Below are 18,550 nucleotides of genomic sequence, written 5' to 3' on the forward strand. Positions count from 1 at the left end.
AATCTAGGAAATAAGCAAACAATCGTTTTACACAACTGTGAGATAGATAACAAAAAATACGATCTTGTAGTCACACCTCATACACAAACAGTTGGATACATTAGAACAAAACGACAAACAATAAAAAGAAAAATTATAAACAAACAAAGACAAATCACACGAAAAAGATTTTCAAAAATAGAAACGGATTTTCTTAATCAGAAGCCAGCAATTTAGATGAACTCTACAAATTAAAAGAATCGATTGATAAAAATAGTCCCATTCACGATCAATTATATTTTTCCGATTCAGAAACAACTTCAAATTCATCAAAAAGAGGAAAAAGAAGAATAAAAAAGCAATACAAACACAAACCAATACACCTGTATAACTGGAATCAACCAATTAGACACATTGATAGCCATATATTAACAGTCATCAAACGAAAAAATGAGCCACACTCAAAGTGACGATAGTCCAGATGACGAAGAGGTTTACCCCTTCCTCATAGATGCACCCGATAATAGAGGGCAACATGATTTTTGCAAGAACTTACTCGTAAATTTGTTTGAACCCGGAATCAGTCCATGCAAAGCAGAATTCCCAGATATAAAAATCAAAAGACAAATTATTGAACATTATTCGAAAGACATATGTAACTTAACACAACAATATGGAATCTACGCCATAGAATTCAGCACACCAAATACGAATCATCATAAATATGTAATTCAAACAGATGATCTTGAATTAGAATTTTCAAAAGTATTCCTAGAATATATCAAAAGCATACAATATCATAAGTCACAAAGAGCAAACTCTATATTCACTAATGAAGTTTTTGCAATAATATATACCTATATCTCTATATTAGAAAAAACAGAATTTTAAAGTATCTCACCAACCGAAACATCCAAACATACAAAAGTAGGAAATGAAATCACATTATTTTCAACTTTTCTACATATAATCAAAGAAAAATTTACTAAAGACGATGTTTCACAACGCACTAAACATGACTTACAAAAAATTTTGGCATGGTTTATAATAGGTTATTTCACACATAATTGAGACTTAATTTCACAAGCAAGAAAAAATTTCAGACCTCAAAATTCAAATGATGACACTGCCATTACAGAACAATCAGACTACGTTTGGGACCCTGAATGGTCTCATCCTACATTTATAAATATCCCACAATCAATCTCCAGTCAAGAAATAAGTACAATATCTTACCACAGAGATTATGTAAAAGTAATACCACTAACCATTGATGCAACACCATTAAACTACAATACATTTTTACCTGATACACCAAGTAACAATTTAAATTCGACCGTCATACACAATGAAAACCTTAATGGAACTAGAAATCTTACCCAACAAGATATTCAAACACCATCACACTTCATAAATGAAGAAACTGTCCAAACAACAACAACTACACAACAAAGTGTTTCACCAATACACCCAAATTTAACAACACCAAGTAATACAAATACTTCACTGGCACAAGTAACCTTACAATCAACCGTTAAACCTTCGGTTGCTCCAAAATATTCACAAATGGATTATCAAACATATAGACCAATGACAGTACCGTCAAAAACACGAAAATCATTCACAAGAAACACCTTTGCAGAACATAACTATGATTATGCTCACAAACAAAGAACAAATCAACCTCCCCGAAAAAATACACAAAATTTAAATCACGTATGTTCTCATTATTGGAATCTCCCGAAAACATCGACAAATTCAGTAAATTTTCCAGATAATCCACGACCTACACAGGATTATACTGAAAATTACCCTTTCTTCCAACAAAATAAAAATAACCAACATACACCATTTAATACAAACTATTTATCATCCGATGAAGATGATTATCACCAACCAGATATTTTTGCACCATATACTAAAGAATATCGCACACAAAGACCACGACAACCTCAACCATCTCGAAATATGAAAATTTACCCACAAAACCCAACAGATGAACAACATCCACAACAAATGCATATACAAAATCCATTTAACACACAATCTTTTCAACCAATACAACCACAAAATCCAATGTCAATGCATTCTTATCAACCAACTCAAATGCAAAATGAAATACCACTCCCATATTACCTTCAGCAACTTGAAATAACAAAAAATCAACTTTCAAATTTTTCGCAAATGCCAAACGCCGCAGAATCACTACAGATGACAATGAACCCATACCTCATGGGTGGATTATCAATAACATCCAATAAACCACTGATGGTATTTACAGGAACAGATCCTGAATATTCTGTAGAAGATTATTTAAATGCAGTGACAGCCAATTTAATTTTAAATATAGGACCTGAACCAATTAATACGCCACTACATCAAAATTGGATACATAGACGCACAGCATTGATACAAACAACCTTAGATGGCGCAGCCCAAAAATGGTTTTCAGTATTACCTATAGAAATAAAATCAGACTGGAAAAGATTTACACAAGAATTTTCAAAAATGTTTTACTCCGAAAGAAATAAACAACACCAAAGAGTCTTATGTAATGAAATTCGCAGATTACCAAATGAAACAATCAAACAATTAGCAGTAAGCATCAAAACACTAGTTCGAAAAGCCTATTCACTTAATACACATGACTATAAAAACACAAAAATGACAGAAAGTTTAATGATGACCTTAACACCTCAATTAAGGAAAATAGCAATAAAAAAGAGAGCATCTCATCCTTCCTCAATTCGAGAGCCAGATTTAGATTTTCGAAAACTAGTAGATAAACTAGAGCAAGTGGAAATCACAATGAAACTTAAAGAAACAGAAAATCTAAAACTACACAATGTTAATCGAATTGAAACAAACACTACACATATAAATAACATACAGGAATCAGATACAGACCTAATTGAAAAAATCACTGAAATACTAAATGTCTATAAAAAACATCCAAATTTTAAAGGCAAACCATCCTTCAAAAAATGGTGTAATTATTGCCGACGATACGGACACAGTATTTCCGAATGTAGACAAAAACAACAAGATAATCAGAATAAACCTCAAAAGCATTAAGAACCAAATAAATTGTTCTATCAATTTATGAAAAAAGATCAAAATCTACCAAACAAACATTTAAATAGTAAAAACAGTTCAGGAAAACCACTTCCGAAAAACACAATTACACAAGGAATCAATCACCATATAACTCAAGTTATAGAGGAAGATCACCAGAACGAAGAAACACACAAAATTCTTCACAAAATAATCATAATCGATCCAATAGACGAAATAACTATTCGAGATCAAATTCCAATGCAACACAATTTGTTTCTAGATCCAGTTCCCAATCAAACCCAAGAAATAAACCTTATTCCAATAATCAATCACGAAACTCATCATACAACAGAAATAGAAACTATTCACATAATCGAAATAGAAGTTATTCGAACAATCGAAATCAGAATTACCCGAACAATCGATCAAGAAATAACTCGTATAATAGATCAAAATATCACAGATCAAATGACAATTATCAAAACAGATCACGGAACAATTCACATAATCGAAATTCAAGTTATAATAATCAATATAGAATTTTTTCCCAGTCACCACATAGGAATAATAACCATTATAATAATTCTAAACATCGATACAGAAGTAGTACACCAAAACATCAAAGACATATTAATCAAGTACAGTCATATAAAGAAACAACATCAGACCCCCCAGGTATTGATGACACCGGAAGTAACGAACTACAACTAAATCAAATAAACTGTGGATCATCAGATACAGAAAGTGATACAGAAAGTACCATCTCCGTAAATATGATAACAGTCGAAAACGACTATGAACCTATTATATATGAACAACCTTTTACATCACATATATATGAAAATCAGTTGGAACTCCTTCACAATTATTATATTAAACCCATCGATACTACACAAACTACACAAGAAGTAAACGAAATTAACACGGTAATTAAACCCGATGAAAAAGACAAAACAAAATGTTCAAACACAAATCATATTTATCAAAATATACGAAAAGAACAACCCAGAAAAAAATTGGACAATACCATTTCTCTTAGAAAGTCCAAGAAACAAAGAATTTCAACCACCAGATCTTGAAATTGATTTTTTAATTGATTCAAGAGCAGAATAAAACATAATTACTATTCCCACATGGAATGAAATCAAAACAATACATCCAAAATTAACACCTCTTGCAACCTCTAGTAAACTAGCAACAGCACAAGGATCAACATTAGTAAATTATGGAAAAATCCAATTATTTCTTCTTCCCACAAGAACAATGGAGCAAAATAAAATTCTAAACAAACCATTTAAATAAATATTTCATATTACTGATATTAAGCACAATATCATTGGCATACCATTTATGTCAAAATAAAATTCTAAACAAACCATTTAAACAAATATTTCATATTACTGATATTAAGCACAATATCATTGGCATACCATTTATATCAAAATATATACCAACAATCAACATCTTAAATGGTAAAATACTAATCAAAGATAAGTACACAAAAACAAAAAATACAGCTCTAACATCTTTTCAAAGATTAAATAAACAACCACCATTCTCCTCAAAATTTTACCCAATTTATAACCAACAACGGAAACACCTGAAACCATTATCAGGAAATATATATAATTTTTCAATAAAACAAGTTCACCAGTATGATAAAAGTCAAAATAAACAACAACTTTTTATATCAGACTTTGAATTTAAACCTATTCACAAGTTTTTCAAAATCACGATCTCATCTATAAAATATTTGAAAAAACTGAAAAAACACGAATTCCGACATCATTTCGTTACACGTGTATAACAATACACCGTATCAAGTAACATTACCCTTAGGACTTTTAGGATATTGCGAAACAAACGCTACAATCTCACCCATAGATGAAGTAGCTTATCGCGTAAATAATATACTCCGATTATTAGATATTTGCCAATCCACAATTCTTGACTAAGATTTATCCATAAATAACATAAAAAGCAATGAAAAAAGAAACACAGATTATTTCACAAAAACACCATTTTTTAAAGGCAAACCATCTTTCAAAAAATGGTGTAATTATTGCCGACGATACAGACACAGTATTTCCGAATGTAGACAAAAACAACAAGATAATCAGAATAAACCTCAAAAGCATGAAGAACCAAATAAATCGTTCTATCAATATATGAAAAAAGATCAAAATCTACCAAACAAACATATATATAGTAATAACAGTTCAGGAAAACCACTTCCGAACAACACCAATTACACAAGGAATCAATCACCATATAACTCAAAATATAGAGGAAGATCACCAGAACGAAGAAACACACAAAATTCTTCACAAAATAATTATAATCGATCCAATAGTCGAAATAACTATTTGAGATCAAATTCCAATGCAACACAATTTGTTTCTAGATCCAATTCCTAATCAAACCCAAGAAATAAACACTATTCCAATAATCAATCACGAAACTCATCATACAACAGAAATAGAAACTATTCACATAATCGAAATAGAAGTTATTCGAACAATCGAAATCAGAATTACCCGAACAATCGATCAAGAAATAACTCGTATAATAGATCAAACTATCACAGATCAAATGACAATTATCAAAACAGATCACGGAACAATTCACAAAATCGAAATTCAAGTTATAATAATCAATATAGAAATTATTCCCAGTCACCACATAGGAATAATAACCATTATAATAATTCTAAACATCGATACAGAAGTAGTACACCAAAACATCAAAGGCATATTAATCAAGTACAGTCAAATAAAGAAACAACATCAGACCCCCCAGGTTTTGATAACACAGGAAGTAACGAACTACAACTAAATCAAATAAACTGTGGATCATCAGAAACAGAAAGTGATACAGAAAATACCATCTCCGTAAATATGATAACAGTCAAAAACGACTATGAACCTATCATATATGAACAACCTTTTACATCACATATATATGAAAATCAATTGGAACCCCTTCACAATTATTATATTGAACCCATCGATACTACACAAACTACACAAGAAGTAAACGAAATTAACACGGTAATTAAACCCGATGAAAAAGACAAAACGAAATGTTCAAACACAAATCATATTTATCAAAATATACAAAAAGAACAACCCAGAGAAAAAATTTGGACAAAACTATTTCTCTTAGAAAGTCCAACAAACAAAAAATTTCAACCACCAGATCTTGAAATTGGTTTTTTAATTGATTCAGGAGCAGAATCAAACATAATTAATATTCCCACATGGAATGAAATCAAAACATTACATCCAAAATTAACACATCTTGCAACCTCTAGAAAGCTAGCAACAGCACAAGGATCAACATTAGTAAATTATGGAAAATTCCAATTATTGCTTCTTCCCACAAGAACAATGGAGCAAAATAAAATTCTAAGCAAACCATTTAAACAAATATTTCTTATTACTGATATTAAGCACAATATCATTAGCATACCATTTATATCAAAATATATACCAACAATCAACATCTTAAATAGTAAAATACTAATCAAAGATAAGTACACAAAAACAAAAAATACAGCTCTAACATTTTTTCAAAGATTAAATAAACAACCACCATTCTTTTCAAAATTTTACCCAATTTGTAACCAACAACGGAAACACCTGAAACCATTATCAGGAAATATATATAATTTTTCAATAAAACAAGTTCACCAGTATGATAAAAGTCAAAATAAACAACAACTTTTTATGCCAGATTTTGAATTTAAACCTATTCACAAGTTTTTCAAAATCACGATCTCACCTATAAAATATTTGAAAAACACGAATTCCGACATCATTTCGACACACGTGTATAACAATACACTGTATCAAGTAACATTACCCTAAGGACTTTTAGGGTATTGCGAAACAAACGCTAAAATCTCACCCATACATGAAGTAGCCTACCGCGTAAATAATATACTCCAATTATTAGATATTTGCCAATCCACAATTCTTGACGAAGAATTATCCATAAATAACATAATAAGCAATGAAAAAAGAAACACAGATTATTTCACAAAAACACCATATTTTAAACCAAAGTTCAATATAACAAATTACGCAAAAGAACAACAAAAATTTTTAACGATGTTTAATTTTGAACACTCACAAATTACAGAAATCGAATTTGACAAACTAGCAAAACAACTCAATTTGACAAACTAGCAAAACAACTCATCGAATTTGACAAACTAGCAAAACAAATATTCAACAGTTTACGCAACATCAAAATTTGATGTTGGGAAAATCAGTTCATCACTACATCTCCCATTAAAACCTGACGCAGTTTTCAAAAAACAAAGAGCTAGTAAAGTACCAATTCATTTACACGACAAAGTAAATAGATTTTTTGATATTTTAGAACAATAAATTATTATTTCACCAGTAAATAAAGAAGAACAACCAAAAGGTAACACATTTATTAACCCTGTTATCATTCTAGCAAAGGAGAATCATTAAAAATAGTTTTAGACGCTAGATACTTCAATTCATTAATTGACGAATCGAAATGCAATTGGCCCATTGAACCAATACAAGTAATCTTAACAAAAATAAACGGAAAATACTTTACAACCGCAGATATGAATAGTGCATACAACCAAATGCCACTAGATGAACAATCACGACGTTTAGCACAATTTGTTATTGGAAACTCAAGAATACTCAAGAAAAACGCAATCACCTATTTGGATGATGTTTTTATGCAATCACAGACAAAAGAAGAAATGTTTACAGTTTTAGAACACTATCATAAAATACTTCAGTACAAAAATCTGAAGGCCGCCCCCAATAAATCGCACTTCTTTTTGACACGAGTTAAATATTTAGGACATAATATAGAAAGAAATACAATCACTCCATTAAAATCACGCATTGATGCTATTCAAAAACTTCAACCAACAACAAACAAAAAGAAAATCCAAGAATTCCTTGGAATGTTAAATTTCTTAAGCAAGTACGTTTATAAAATGCAATTATATTTAAGACCGTTCTATAATCTCCTCAGACAACAAAATAATTTTGAATGGACCACTGAACATCAAACACGATTTGAATAAATTAAAAAACTTTTAACTGAACAAATTTCGAATACAGTTCCAGATCCAAATCAACCATTCTATGCAATGTGCGATGCTTTAAATTTTGGCATCGGCGCAGCATTACTACAATCACATAGTGGTACAAATAAAATGAACCTTATATTAGCAAGTTCCCGATTACTCACTAATGAGAGAATGTACAGCTATATTTTATACACTTACAGAATATGAATTTCTGATATTTGGATCAAAACATCCAACAGTTCTATTCACAGATCATAAACCAATCATTTTTCTCTTTACACAAAAGTCAAATCCCAATCACCGAGTTTATAGATTTCAATTAATTCTAATGAAATTTCCAAACTTACATATAGTTTGGACAGCAGGAAAGAATCTTGCATTACCAGATACATTAAGTCAAAATACACCACCTGAATTACATACACGAAAAACTACAGTTGAAATACCCAAAAATATAAAATTTTACCTTGCAAAAGACGAAACATCACCCCGACTAGAATGCAAATATGCAGTAAAAACTGACATTGACCAATCACAAATAAATAACCTACAACATTTCCCACTTTACTTAGATTGCCAAAATAATCACTACGAAGTTGATCTACTAGGAACATCAACTTTCAAACCAATTCCATACTCACAATGGATAAAAAATAACACCCAACAAAAACGAATAAAACAACACTCGCATAAAAAAGACTTTTTTCCATTAATTGAAAAAGAAAATTTAACTGATAAATTAAATTTATCAGGACCACAAACAAATGATTCAAAATACACAATCAATCAAGTTTTTGACCTCCATGACCCACTTGACACAATTCCCCTATCAAAATTAGAAATTGGAAATATTTTTCTCCCTCCAACAGATAAAATTACATTTGAACTCTTGAAACAATATCAAAATCTTGACCCAGTAATTAGACAACTATCACACGAAAAAGATTAGACAACTATAACATCCAATAAACCACTGATGGTATTTACAGGAACAGATCCTGAATATTCTGTAGAAGATTATTTAAATGCAGTGACAGCCAATTTAATTTTAAATATAGGACCTGAACCAATTAATACGCCACTACATCAAAATTGGATACATAGACGCACAGCATTGATACAAACAACCTTAGATGGCGCAGCCCAAAAATGGTTTTCAGTATTACCTATAGAAATAAAATCAGACTGGAAAAGATTTACACAAGAATTTTCAAAAATGTTTTACTCCGAAAGAAATAAACAACACCAAAGAGTCTTATGTAATGAAATTCGCAGATTACCAAATGAAACAATCAAACAATTAGCAGTAAGCATCAAAACACTAGTTCGAAAAGCCTATTCACTTAATACACATGACTATAAAAACACAAAAATGACAGAAAGTTTAATGATGACCTTAACACCTCAATTAAGGAAAATAGCAATAAAAAAGAGAGCATCTCATCCTTCCTCAATTCGAGAGCCAGATTTAGATTTTCGAAAACTAGTAGATAAACTAGAGCAAGTGGAAATCACAATGAAACTTAAAGAAACAGAAAATCTAAAACTACACAATGTTAATCGAATTGAAACAAACACTACACATATAAATAACATACAGGAATCAGATACAGACCTAATTGAAAAAATCACTGAAATACTAAATGTCTATAAAAAACATCCAAATTTTAAAGGCAAACCATCCTTCAAAAAATGGTGTAATTATTGCCGACGATACGGACACAGTATTTCCGAATGTAGACAAAAACAACAAGATAATCAGAATAAACCTCAAAAGCATTAAGAACCAAATAAATTGTTCTATCAATTTATGAAAAAAGATCAAAATCTACCAAACAAACATTTAAATAGTAAAAACAGTTCAGGAAAACCACTTCCGAAAAACACAATTACACAAGGAATCAATCACCATATAACTCAAGTTATAGAGGAAGATCACCAGAACGAAGAAACACACAAAATTCTTCACAAAATAATCATAATCGATCCAATAGACGAAATAACTATTCGAGATCAAATTCCAATGCAACACAATTTGTTTCTAGATCCAGTTCCCAATCAAACCCAAGAAATAAACCTTATTCCAATAATCAATCACGAAACTCATCATACAACAGAAATAGAAACTATTCACATAATCGAAATAGAAGTTATTCGAACAATCGAAATCAGAATTACCCGAACAATCGATCAAGAAATAACTCGTATAATAGATCAAAATATCACAGATCAAATGACAATTATCAAAACAGATCACGGAACAATTCACATAATCGAAATTCAAGTTATAATAATCAATATAGAATTTTTTCCCAGTCACCACATAGGAATAATAACCATTATAATAATTCTAAACATCGATACAGAAGTAGTACACCAAAACATCAAAGACATATTAATCAAGTACAGTCATATAAAGAAACAACATCAGACCCCCCAGGTATTGATGACACAGGAAGTAACGAACTACAACTAAATCAAATAAACTGTGGATCATCAGATACAGAAAGTGATACAGAAAGTACCATCTCCGTAAATATGATAACAGTCGAAAACGACTATGAACCTATTATATATGAACAACCTTTTACATCACATATATATGAAAATCAGTTGGAACTCCTTCACAATTATTATATTAAACCCATCGATACTACACAAACTACACAAGAAGTAAACGAAATTAACACGGTAATTAAACCCGATGAAAAAGACAAAACAAAATGTTCAAACACAAATCATATTTATCAAAATATACGAAAAGAACAACCCAGAAAAAAATTGGACAATACCATTTCTCTTAGAAAGTCCAAGAAACAAAGAATTTCAACCACCAGATCTTGAAATTGATTTTTTAATTGATTCAAGAGCAGAATAAAACATAATTACTATTCCCACATGGAATGAAATCAAAACATTACATCCAAAATTAACACCTCTTGCAACCTCTAGTAAACTAGCAACAGCACAAGGATCAACATTAGTAAATTATGGAAAAATCCAATTATTTCTTCTTCCCACAAGAACAATGGAGCAAAATAAAATTCTAAACAAACCATTTAAATAAATATTTCATATTACTGATATTAAGCACAATATCATTGGCATACCATTTATGTCAAAATAAAATTCTAAACAAACCATTTAAACAAATATTTCATATTACTGATATTAAGCACAATATCATTGGCATACCATTTATATCAAAATATATACCAACAATCAACATCTTAAATGGTAAAATACTAATCAAAGATAAGTACACAAAAACAAAAAATACAGCTCTAACATCTTTTCAAAGATTAAATAAACAACCACCATTCTCCTCAAAATTTTACCCAATTTATAACCAACAACGGAAACACCTGAAACCATTATCAGGAAATATATATAATTTTTCAATAAAACAAGTTCACCAGTATGATAAAAGTCAAAATAAACAACAACTTTTTATATCAGACTTTGAATTTAAACCTATTCACAAGTTTTTCAAAATCACGATCTCATCTATAAAATATTTGAAAAAACACGAATTCCGACATCATTTCGTTACACGTGTATAACAATACACCGTATCAAGTAACATTACCCTTAGGACTTTTAGGATATTGCGAAACAAACGCTACAATCTCACCCATAGATGAAGTAGCTTATCGCGTAAATAATATACTCCGATTATTAGATATTTGCCAATCCACAATTCTTGACTAAGATTTATCCATAAATAACATAAAAAGCAATGAAAAAATAAACACAGATTATTTCACAAAAACACCATATTTTAAAGGCAAACCATCTTTCAAAAAATGGTGTAATTATTGCCGACGATACAGACACAGTATTTCCGAATGTAGACAAAAACAACAAGATAATCAGAATAAACCTCAAAAGCATGAAGAACCAAATAAATCGTTCTATCAATATATGAAAAAAGATCAAAATCTACCAAACAAACATATATATAGTAATAACAGTTCAGGAAAACCACTTCCGAACAACACCAATTACACAAGGAATCAATCACCATATAACTCAAAATATAGAGGAAGATCACCAGAACGAAGAAACACACAAAATTCTTCACAAAATAATTATAATCGATCCAATAGTCGAAATAACTATTTGAGATCAAATTCCAATGCAACACAATTTGTTTCTAGATCCAATTCCTAATCAAACCCAAGAAATAAACACTATTCCAATAATCAATCACGAAACTCATCATACAACAGAAATAGAAACTATTCACATAATCGAAATAGAAGTTATTCGAACAATCGAAATCAGAATTACCCGAACAATCGATCAAGAAATAACTCGTATAATAGATCAAACTATCACAGATCAAATGACAATTATCAAAACAGATCACGGAACAATTCACAAAATCGAAATTCAAGTTATAATAATCAATATAGAAATTATTCCCAGTCACCACATAGGAATAATAACCATTATAATAATTCTAAACATCGATACAGAAGTAGTACACCAAAACATCAAAGGCATATTAATCAAGTACAGTCAAATAAAGAAACAACATCAGACCCCCCAGGTTTTGATAACACAGGAAGTAACGAACTACAACTAAATCAAATAAACTGTGGATCATCAGAAACAGAAAGTGATACAGAAAATACCATCTCCGTAAATATGATAACAGTCAAAAACGACTATGAACCTATCATATATGAACAACCTTTTACATCACATATATATGAAAATCAATTGGAACCCCTTCACAATTATTATATTGAACCCATCGATACTACACAAACTACACAAGAAGTAAACGAAATTAACACGGTAATTAAACCCGATGAAAAAGACAAAACGAAATGTTCAAACACAAATCATATTTATCAAAATATACAAAAAGAACAACCCAGAGAAAAAATTTGGACAAAACTATTTCTCTTAGAAAGTCCAACAAACAAAAAATTTCAACCACCAGATCTTGAAATTGGTTTTTTAATTGATTCAGGAGCAGAATCAAACATAATTAATATTCCCACATGGAATGAAATCAAAACATTACATCCAAAATTAACACATCTTGCAACCTCTAGAAAGCTAGCAACAGCACAAGGATCAACATTAGTAAATTATGGAAAATTCCAATTATTGCTTCTTCCCACAAGAACAATGGAGCAAAATAAAATTCTAAGCAAACCATTTAAACAAATATTTCTTATTACTGATATTAAGCACAATATCATTAGCATACCATTTATATCAAAATATATACCAACAATCAACATCTTAAATAGTAAAATACTAATCAAAGATAAGTACACAAAAACAAAAAATACAGCTCTAACATTTTTTCAAAGATTAAATAAACAACCACCATTCTTTTCAAAATTTTACCCAATTTGTAACCAACAACGGAAACACCTGAAACCATTATCAGGAAATTTATATAATTTTTCAATAAAACAAGTTCACCAGTATGATAAAAGTCAAAATAAACAACAACTTTTTATGCCAGATTTTGAATTTAAACCTATTCACAAGTTTTTCAAAATCACGATCTCACCTATAAAATATTTGAAAAACACGAATTCCGACATCATTTCGACACACGTGTATAACAATACACTGTATCAAGTAACATTACCCTAAGGACTTTTAGGGTATTGCGAAACAAACGCTACAATCTCACCCATACATGAAGTAGCCTACCGCGTAAATAATATACTCCAATTATTAGATATTTGCCAATCCACAATTCTTGACGAAGAATTATCCATAAATAACATAATAAGCAATGAAAAAAGAAACACAGATTATTTCACAAAAACACCATATTTTAAACCAAAGTTCAATATAACAAATTACGCAAAAGAACAACAAAAATTTTTAACGATGTTTAATTTTGAACACTCACAAATTACAGAAATCGAATTTGACAAACTAGCAAAACAACTCAATTTGACAAACTAGCAAAACAACTCATCGAATTTGACAAACTAGCAAAACAAATATTCAACAGTTTACGCAACATCAAAATTTGATGTTGGGAAAATCAGTTCATCACTACATCTCCCATTAAAACCTGACGCAGTTTTCAAAAAACAAAGAGCTAGTAAAGTACCAATTCATTTACACGACAAAGTAAATAGATTTTTTGATATTTTAGAACAATAAATTATTATTTCACCAGTAAATAAAGAAGAACAACCAAAAGGTAACACATTTATTAACCCTGTTATCATTCTAGCAAAGGAGAATCATTAAAAATAGTTTTAGACGCTAGATACTTCAATTCATTAATTGACGAATCGAAATGCAATTGGCCCATTGAACCAATACAAGTAATCTTAACAAAAATAAACGGAAAATACTTTACAACCGCAGATATGAATGGTGCATACAACCAAATGCCACTAGATGAACAATCACGACGTTTAGCACAATTTGTTATTGGAAACTCAAGAATACTCAAGAAAAACGCAATCACCTATTTGGATGATGTTTTTATGCAATCACAGACAAAAGAAGAAATGTTTACAGTTTTAGAACACTATCATAAAATACTTCAGTACAAAAATCTGAAGGCCGCCCCCAATAAATCGCACTTCTTTTTGACACGAGTTAAATATTTAGGACATAATATAGAAAGAAATACAATCACTCCATTAAAATCACGCATTGATGCTATTCAAAAACTTCAACCAACAACAAACAAAAAGAAAATCCAAGAATTCCTTGGAATGTTAAATTTCTTAAGCAAGTACGTTTATAAAATGCAATTATATTTAAGACCGTTCTATAATCTCCTCAGACAACAAAATAATTTTGAATGGACCACTGAACATCAAACACGATTTGAATAAATTAAAAAACTTTTAACTGAACAAATTTCGAATACAGTTCCAGATCCAAATCAACCATTCTATGCAATGTGCGATGCTTTAAATTTTGGCATCGGCGCAGCATTACTACAATCACATAGTGGTACAAATAAAATGAACCTTATATTAGCAAGTTCCCGATTACTCACTAATGAGAGAATGTACAGCTATATTTTATACACTTACAGAATATGAATTTCTGATATTTGGATCAAAACATCCAACAGTTCTATTCACAGATCATAAACCAATCATTTTTCTCTTTACACAAAAGTCAAATCCCAATCACCGAGTTTATAGATTTCAATTAATTCTAATGAAATTTCCAAACTTACATATAGTTTGGACAGCAGGAAAGAATCTTGCATTACCAGATACATTAAGTCAAAATACACCACCTGAATTACATACACGAAAAACTACAGTTGAAATACCCAAAAATATAAAATTTTACCTTGCAAAAGACGAAACATCACCCCGACTAGAATGCAAATATGCAGTAAAAACTGACATTGACCAATCACAAATAAATAACCTACAACATTTCCCACTTTACTTAGATTGCCAAAATAATCACTACGAAGTTGATCTACTAGGAACATCAACTTTCAAACCAATTCCATACTCACAATGGATAAAAAATAACACCCAACAAAAACGAATAAAACAACACTCGCATAAAAAAGACTTTTTTCCATTAATTGAAAAAGAAAATTTAACTGATAAATTAAATTTATCAGGACCACAAACAAATGATTCAAAATACACAATCAATCAAGTTTTTGACCTCCATGACCCACTTGACACAATTCCCCTATCAAAATTAGAAATTGGAAATATTTTTCTCCCTCCAACAGATAAAATTACATTTGAACTCTTGAAACAATATCAAAATCTTGACCCAGTAATTAGACAACTATAAAATTTTACCTTGCAAAAGACAAAACATCACCCCGACTAGAATGCAAATATGCAGTAAAAACTGACATTGACCAATCACAAATAAATAACCTACAACATTTCCCACTTTACTTAGATTGTTAAAATAATCACTACGAAGTTGATCTACTAGGAACATCAACTTTCAAACCAATTCCATACTCACAATGGATAAAAAATAACACCCAACAAAAACGAATAAAACAACACTCGCATAAAAGAGACTTTTTTCCATTAATTGAAAAAGAAAAATTAACTGATAAAATAAATTTATCAGGACCACAAACAAATGATTCAAAATACACAATAAATCAAGTTTTTGACCTTCATGACCCACTTGACACAATTCCCCTATCAAAATTAGAAATTGGAAATTTTTTTCTCTTTCCAACAGATAAAATTACATTTGAACTCTTGAAACAATATCAAAATCTTGACCCAGTAATTATACAACTAAAATCAAGGCACAAATACAAAACTAAGCCCGTAAAAGCAGATACCACAATTTTAGGAAATAAAACACTCCTCCGATATTTCCGAAAATTTAATAATACAACAATTAATGAAAACACAGACCTTCTAGAAAATCAATTAAATGATTCTACAGTTCCCTGTCTCCGTTTAAGTATGATACTAATAGCTTTTAACATTTCACATACACAAAATACTAAAGGACACTCTGGATCAGAGAAAACATATTCAAACTTTACACAAAATGTTTATTTCCCAAATGCACCAATTTGGATAAAAGTACTATGCAATGACTGTATAGTATGTCAGCTAAATAAACCTTATCCAAATCAAAAACAAATAGCACAAAAACAAGATTTTAAAGGACAAAGTTTATATTTTAACCATCGTATTTCATTCGATGCAAAAGGACCAATTTCACCATCCTCTGAAGGAAACTCCTACATTATGGGAATTGTTGATGCATTTACACATTATGTAGCACTCAATCCAGTAACACATTGTAATGCTTATCATGCTTACACAACACTTTATGAACACTGGATAGCTAAATTCGGATTACCCGAAATCTTAGTTACAGATAACGGTACAGAATTCATAAACAATGAAATCATCACACTATGTCACTTATATAACATCAAACATAAACCACGTACATCTCATGCACCTTGGACAAACGGTTTAGTCGAAGGTATGAACCGTTCACTACAAGAATATCTTAGATGTATCATAAATGGAAATGATACAAGATATACAGAATGGTCAGCAGATGTAAAATTATTTCCCTTAGCATATAATTCACAAATTACGACAACTCTAGGAATGTCACCATACGAAATAGTTTTTAATCAAAAGCCACGTAAACCAATTATGTTTACAGCAAACTCTCATAAAAATGCACAAGGTTATTGCCAACCAAATAAAGACTCAGTTTGTTATAACCTACCTTTACACACGCATGATGAAGATCAGTTTCATCACCCACAAATCCTTAAATTAGCCTCCGGCACACACACCGAATGGATTTTAAATAGAGATAAAAAACACAATGAAATTTACCAAAGAGTAACAAAAAAATTGTTACAAAGGCAAAACATTAACGAACAAATTAATTCACGCTTTACACCAGCCTCAGATTTAAAAATTGGAACATTTGTCTTAATACCTAATTTTAATTTACAAAAAGGAATTTCTAAAAAATTACAACCCCTTCGCAAAGGACCATACCAAATAATTGCCAAACCCACTGACGTAAGATATAAAATCACCGATTCAAACCAAAAAGAAATTGTTCAACATCGGAACAATCTATTGCCTTACTACCCAAAAGAGTACGCACTACGCGAATTAACTGAACTATATTCTTTCACAGGTTTAAAAGTCATTCAAAATCACCCACATACGGAAAAAGAAATAAATGAACAAAACGACATTCACCATGGAAAACAAAATAAAAAACCAACTACAACTCAAAACAATACAAAAAAGCTAGATCAAAAAATACCTCAAAAAGAAAGGAAAAATAGGAAAATGATAGAAAAAATTTTACCTTAAGAACAAGTCGAGAAATCAGAACATAGAGAGTCATCACGACTTAGAAGTCAACCACGTAAAAACTACAAAACATTCATCCCACTATCTAAAATATTAAAGAAAGTCGAATTTCAAAAACAACTTTAATTTTAAAATTAATAATCTTTGCACCTCTGGATCATTTTGAACTTTCATTTTTCAAAATAACATGCTGACAAACATGCAACAATTCTAGTTCAAATTTAGCCAATAGGATTCATTCAATCCGTCATCTTCTATAACTATAACATCAACCAATTAGACGAAAGATATTAAACTCCAGGCATATCTATAACTATAACTTTACAACCTCCAGGTCAAAAGTAAGCAAACCACTCAAACTTGACAACTAAAATAAATACCACCTTAATATTATAACCCTCTCTTATCTAATAACGCAAAGATCAACAATATTTTCCCAACTTAGACCTCAAAAACCCCCCAACCAAAAAAGACAAATTAGCCTAAAGTAAAAATACGACCATATTAATTTAGCCTAAAGTACAAAGATCTCAAAAATACCCCAGATCACCTGACAAATAAAAATAAATCAAAGAGGACCTCCCAAACACCATAAAATTAGCCC

This window comes from Symsagittifera roscoffensis, chromosome 5 (genome assembly GCF_963678635.1).
Source record: "Symsagittifera roscoffensis chromosome 5, txSymRosc1.1, whole genome shotgun sequence".
In the NCBI taxonomy this organism is placed as follows: domain Eukaryota; kingdom Metazoa; phylum Xenacoelomorpha; order Acoela; family Convolutidae; genus Symsagittifera; species Symsagittifera roscoffensis.